This window comes from Pseudophryne corroboree, chromosome 11 (assembly GCF_028390025.1).
Source record: "Pseudophryne corroboree isolate aPseCor3 chromosome 11, aPseCor3.hap2, whole genome shotgun sequence".
Classification (NCBI taxonomy): domain Eukaryota; kingdom Metazoa; phylum Chordata; class Amphibia; order Anura; family Myobatrachidae; genus Pseudophryne; species Pseudophryne corroboree.
The window spans coordinates 229,703,577-229,710,663 of record NC_086454.1 but is presented as its reverse complement, the minus strand read 5'-3'; the positions used below and the strand labels follow the sequence as shown (position 1 = coordinate 229,710,663).

The window sequence follows — 7,087 nt, the reverse complement described above, 5'->3', positions numbered from 1 at the left end:
GACCGAGGAGTGGTCATGCGAGTATCATAAATGTGTCCAATTAGGACTACTTATATTAAGTTGATATAGTGAAGGTTGATGGTCACCAACAATAGGCACCTGAATAAATGACGAATAATACATATGTTGATAGGGGTTTAGGCGTTGGAATGAAGGAGAAATTAATAAACAAAGAGAGAGGAAATGATGAAGGAATTTAGTGGTGATACTGCTGTTGGTGTCGCATTCACATAGAAAAGTAAGTTAAATCCTACTCTACAACACCAGGTATTCGCAGGAAGTCTCCTCTCCAGGTACTAACCTGGCCCAATGCTGTTTAGCTTCCAAGATCGGACAAGATCGGGCATTAGCAGCGTGGTATGATAGTAGAGGATTATGCGATCTGCATACCAATGAGAGTGCACCTATATATGAAATTGAAAGGAATAGGAAATGATAGAAGACAGAAAAGAATTGAATGAGTAAAGTGGCTAGGAATATGTGGATCTGCTTTCTACGTTAGGCATGGTCACAATAGTGGTATTGTGATCCATGGATCGTAGATGAGAGTCCACGAAAAAAGTATTAGGGAAAGAAAAAGCAAAAGCAAAATGCTCCAAATAATATATTGTAATAAACAAATATAGCATCCAACGTCAATTCAGTTATAGAAAATATATCCATCACCATAAATGATATTATGCTCCTGACACAAGATGTTTTTTAAAGCAGCAATTTTGAGCATAAAAATCTGACCTTAGTGGAAAAGATATATATATATATATATATATATATATATATATATATATATATATATGTTACATATTATGCAAGTTGCACCAAAATACCATCAGAATATTTAGCTGTCAATTGTCTGGAATAGCACTGACTGTCCTGATAAGTAGGGCAGTGTAACAGGATGATTGCATATATTGATGATAAAGTAGCCTATCTGCAGATATTGACAATCCTTACACAAAATATCTACCAAATACTGAGAAAAAAAAGCATAGACCAAAATAGCAGTGTTTTAGCCTATATTTAGGATTGGCACCAGAGTCTATGTCAGAAGACAGTCTTTACATAGAGAAACCTACTCTGATATAGAGAATGTGGAGATATAACTGTGACTGCTGTAAATACCAAATTGCTTTCTAACAAATATTTAAAATGCCCACTCTAATATATATTGTAGACGCCTGCACATCTTATTACCATGTGCCATGAATGTGCGCTATACATCGCAAAACACTGCATCCCATGAGAGAAAACAATACACCCACACATTATCTGAGTTCCAAAGCTCATTGATGTATATATTTGTTATTAAAAGGATATGTATTCAATGTATCACAATGTACAGTATACATATAGTTACATGGTTACAATTTATACAGTAAGCAGTTAATACATACAGTTACAGTTATAGACCAGCAAATACATCACCATATCTTTCTCATATAAAAGTCTTCCCTCCATATCACTCGCTCTCTCTGTAAATAAATACAGGAACTGGTCTGGCAGCACCTCCATCATCGTCTGGGTCAAAACAGCAACTAACTGCTGTGTGTCTCTGTAATGTGTTATCTAGTTTTGGGGGAGTGCACACATCTAGTCTAAGGGAGAGAACTTTCTCATTCATGATGAGTCACTAGTCTGTTCGTATGCTAACCAGGTTCAGCCTTGAAGACATCCAAAGGGCTGGCCTGAGTTTCCTGTCCATTGTCCTAATAAGAGTGATTTTAGATTTCATACATTTAATCATAACTACTTGTTGCAATGTCCTACAACTTAATAACAAGTATCAAATTAATCTACACATTAATCTGGTTGCTTTAATACCAAATATCACAGGTCTATCTTGCTTCGTTCCAATAATACACATACATGACATTACTTCATTATATAATTTTAAATCATTATGATGTCTGGCGCTTGATATGTTATAATTATGTGCTGTATGAAATAAGTGTTGAATCCATGTCTGTGGCATGTCCGTGTAAATGCGTATGTTGCCATATATTGCTGTGCTCGCTGCGCGTATTTGCAAGCATAGCAATTTATAATGTGTATAGTCTGTATGTTCTCTCTATGTAATTTTTTTTGACTTCGACATTGCCCTGAGAGAAAAAAAGTGTGTTGCTGTCTGTGAAAAGTGTTTCACAAGACAGATGGGGCTTACGAAACGCCAGGCTTAAAGGACAGAAATGGCATGTCAGGGCATCATCAGGTAATGGCAGTAATGTCAGCAGCCGCCGTGTCACTTCAGGGTGTCTGGGGAGCCACAGGAGATCTGCTCTTCACTTGTGTAGAATGGATCTCCTAATCTAAAAGTCGGGCACTCAGCGGGGCAGTGCGTTGCATGTGATGCGACCTGGCCAGGTGATGTACTCCTGACTCTGGTTGTTACAGATGTGACTATGCCAGGCAAGTGCTTAAGGAGAATTCCCTCCCAAGCAAAAAATACCAAAGTGTCTCTGTGGCCCACTTTATGGGGAGGCACTCCATGTCTACCATAATGTATTTTTGTCCCCTCAACAACAATTTCCTGCTTAAGTACAATAATGGGTGCTATAGGCATAGGTTTTGGCACAAAGCCAAGTGGCTTTGTGATTTGCTGCAATGCTCCAAATCTCTCCAGCAGTATGACGAGTTCCTAGGGGGTTTGGGGGTCTGACTGTATTACCCACTTTTTCAGACCCCAGAAAGGTCTTGAGGTATGAGGAGTATTAGATCTTTTGTATTGTCTTCCTGGCTCATAGCTTCTTGCATATCTGGGTTGCTATCAGGATGAAAGAGGATGAAAATACGTGGATCTTGGAATCAGTCAGGTTTCCTTCGAAATTATTTTAGCATCTCAGAGTCTATTTCTTCTCCAAATAGAAAAGTTTCTTCAAAAGATTAAATAAGGTATTTTTGACTGAGCTTCTGATGATTAGGGGAGTATTCTGAGGACTATTATGGCCACCACTGTTGATGCCAGCAATCTCGCTGAAGAAGCAATTGTGTCTAAAGAAGCTTCATGTAGGAATTGTATGTCTCTTTGAAAAATTCCCATATAGCATAACAGATATTGGCTATTTGCTTTTTCCTGGACATCTGTATGGAGTGTATATTCCCATTTTCTTAGAGCTCTGGCCACTGAGGCTATGTCAATTTCTGATTTCAATTTGGTTTCTTAAGAAATATGAAGCTTTTTGAAATCAAAATCTGTCTTCCTATCAATGGGGAATCTAAGAGAACCTTAACTTCAAGGGGATTTTAGTCCTCCTTACTGTAATTTAAGAATACAATTCCATAATTGTAATTCTTCAAAACCAAATGATCACAGGTTTTCTTGTCTTTTAGCATTATGCAGACATTTTTCCACCAGTTTTTTATGTATTAAACCTTTTACTACCGATAGGTACCAATATGCTAGGAAGACCCCATGCTTTTGGCTACCCGCCTCAAAAAGGTATTTTTGTACAGACATGTTTTTTAAAGCAGTATTTGAATATTTCCTAGACTAAACATCTGACAAGTTTATTCCATTTCACCAGATTCTTTACTTACTTCTTACTGCACATCAAGAAACCCTTTCTGAATGAGACCAAGAGCTTGTGTTTGTTGTTGTAGTAGTTAAAATCCCCTCAAAAAACAAAATTATTCAAACTTGTTAGAGCCTCTGTGTAACTTAGGGCTACATTAAACCACACCTTTACTCTCATACACATTGATAAGGTGGCACCGCACATGTGCAGTTCTAGGTTCCGAGGCCACCTTGACTAGGGACTAAAGCCTCTCCTTAGGAACCAACATGCAGTCTGTGCAGTAGTGCACTACATTTTCAACACCACACCCTTTGCTACAAGCTTCTCCATGTTACACAAACATTCTATCAAAGCTTTTTTGTAGTGACCTGAAAAGAAAACAGGGTTAAGCACATAACGAGACATCAACATATCACGTGACTTTGGTCTGGTTTTCTTAGTAGATATATCAATAAAAGTTCCCTGACTGACAGCATGGACCATAGCAACAGTCACTCGACTCACAAATTTAGAACTACTTTCACTGTCACAATTCTTGATGTACTTCACAGTTGTGGCCTTTACATTTTGCAAAGTCCTTTTTCCTCTCTTGGACTTTCACTTACATCGTTAAATCTTGGCTTAGTCTTCTGGATTGTCTGAGGTTCACTAACTGCAATACTCTCAAATTATTTATCATATCTCTAAGGTGGCTTGCCAGTATTTATCTTGCAGGAGATCTTTTCTGTGGTTTACGTTCCATGATGGTAGTCTCTGGCTTAAATGCAAATCTAGCTGCTGGCATGCCCAGGTACACAAACTTGTTTTGCATGTCAAATTGCAGCTTTTCTGTGACTTGCGCTGTTTCTTTGAATATGATGGGCCGGATGTAATGAAGTCTGGTTTGGCCAGAGGTGCAGGTTCTTGGCTGAACTTGGACATTCTTTTAAAGCAGCAATCGTTTACAAGGCATGGTTTTGTCTTGTACATGATTGCCGCTTTAAAAAAAGTCCCAGTTCAGCTGGGAACCCCCAAATATATTTATTTATTTATTCACAGTTTCTTATATAGCGCAGCAAATTCCGTTGCGCTTTATAATTTGAAATCAAACTTCATTACATCCGGCCCGACATCTCTAGCCCTGACAAGCTTTTTGGCACCTGGATTCCACAATCTGGAGCTGTTACTTTCATGGCAGTAGCCAAGCATGATGCACTATACTGATTTTCAATCCAGCTTGCATCTTCTTTCTTTTAATACTTGCAGAGGCAATGCTTGCAAAAGTTCTGAGATGTTTTATACTTGGTTTTCTTAGAATTGTTTTTGAGTTAAACTACTGTGGACATGGATTCCACCCAATACTGTTTGTCTAGGCCTGCATCCTTCAGCATACAACTTGCTCTCTACACAAGTATATGGTTTGCTCGTTCACGTACACCATTTTGCACAGGAGTATAGGCAATGGTCAAGTGGATTATTTATTATTTATTTATTACCAGTTACTTATATAGCACACACATATTCTGCAGCAATTTTACAGAGAATATTTGCCCATTTACATCACTCCTTGCCCCAGTGGAGCTTACAGTCTATTTTTCCTACCACGTGCACACTTACACAGTAGGGTTAATTTTAGTTAGGAGCCAATTAATCTACAATTATATTTTTGAATTGTGGGAGAAAGCTGAAGTACCTGTAGAAAACCAATGCAGGTGCAGGGAGAATATACAAACTCCGCACAGTTGGGGGCATGGTAGGCATTGAACCCATGAACCAGTGCCGTAACTAGACATTTTTGCGCTGTGTGCAATAAACATCATCAGCACACACCCCCATAGAGAAAACAGTGCCAGTGCGCGCCGCAGGCACGTGCCAAAAATATAGGGGCATGGCTTCATGGGGAAGGGGCATGGCCACAGGACTCCCTTTTACACATTATGGTAGAGTCCCACTTTTTTACACATTAAGCTGGCAGAGTCCCCTTTATACACATTAGGCAGCAGAGTCCATTTTTTTACACTTTAAGCAGGCAGAGTCCCCTTTTTATACATTAGCCAGCAGAGTCCCCCTTTTTTTGCACATTAAGCAGGCAGAGTCGCCTTTTTACACATTAGGCAGGCAGAGTCCCCCTTTTTACATGAGAGAGAGTGTGCTCCCGAATCCCTTGCAGAGGCGGTGATGGGAGGAAGGTGGCAGCAGGACTTGGAGACGCAGTGAGTAGTGACTGAAGATAGCGGACGGCAGAGCTCCCGATTCCCTTGCAGATGCGACGGTGGTAACAGGAGACAGGCGGCGCCCGCGGGACTCGGAGTGAGTAGTGACTTGAGAAAGCGGCCATGCGGGGGAAGTGGTGCTGCCAGATGGTGCATCCTCAGTTCATTTGTGCTGTGGGCCAGGCACCATCAGCACACACCTAGTTACGGCCCTGCCATGAACTCAGTGCTGTGAGTTAGTATTGCTAACCATTACACCATCCATACTACTCTGTTCCATATTTCCTCAAGATGAGTTCTACCCCTTTTTTTTAGGTATTTTCCACCATTATCAGATCTCAGGATCCTGAGTCTGTGACCAGTTTGATTCTCCACTAGTCTTTTGTAGTCTTCTTTGTTACATTAGACATGTCATTCATGTGACGTCATCTATGAACATGATAAAGTATATCCACTAACAGACTTTACTTCCATTGGACCATACACATTTTTAAGTACTATCTAAAGTGGTTTTGTAGCTCTGCCTGCTGATTTGGGAAATGGCTGATTTGTCTTGGATTTCTGTAACATTGTACTTGTTATAATTCTCAAGTGGACTTAAATTGTTCCAATGTTTGTAGCTGTAAGTATTTGATTGCCAATCCCTTTGATTGTGATAGAGTCACATTTGGCTAATGTGGTGAACCACTCCTCATTGCAGCTGAAAGGCTTTGTTGTACCCAAAACCAGCAAATATTGATTCACTTTTTCCATTGCATTTCTTGCTTTGCATAGGACTGACACTGGGCCTAATTCAGACCTGATCGTAGCAGCAAATTTGTTAGCAGATGGGCAAATCCATGTGCGCTGTAGGGGAGGAGGCAGATATAACATGCAGAGAGAGATAGATTTGGGTGTGGTGTGTTAAAAATGAAATATAAATTGCAGTGTAAAAATAAAGCAGCCAGTATTTACCCAGCACAGAAACAATATAACCCACCCAAATCTAACTCTCTCTACACATGTTATATCTGCCCCCCCCCCCCCCCCTGCAGTGCACATGGTTTTGTCCATCTGCTAACAAATTTGCTGCTACGATCAGGTCTAATTTAGTCCCACAGTTTGCTTGCACACAAATGCTTTGTGACCTATAATGTGACAATTGTTACACTTGAACTTGAATTTTCAGAATTATTTTCTTTTTGTATGTAATGTAGTAGTCTAGTTACTTGACTGACAGGGCACACATTCTTGGAGCTTTGCTCTGACTGTGGTTAATTTTGAATTGTTTGCTCTCCAAAGCTACCACTAGGAAGTCAAACTCAGGCTGTAGCAATCTCTTCATCATCTACTTGCACTCCAACAGACATTAGTTGCTGAGAAACAGACATAATTTTTTCTACA

At 39.8% G+C, this 7,087-nt stretch overlaps 1 pseudogene; it reads right to left on the bottom strand.

Annotated features, from left to right (window-relative positions):
• Positions 1–252: 252 nt before the first annotated feature.
• LOC134971037 (5S ribosomal RNA) lies at positions 253–371 on the bottom strand (annotated as a pseudogene).
• Between the last annotated feature and the right edge of the window lie 6,716 nt (positions 372–7,087).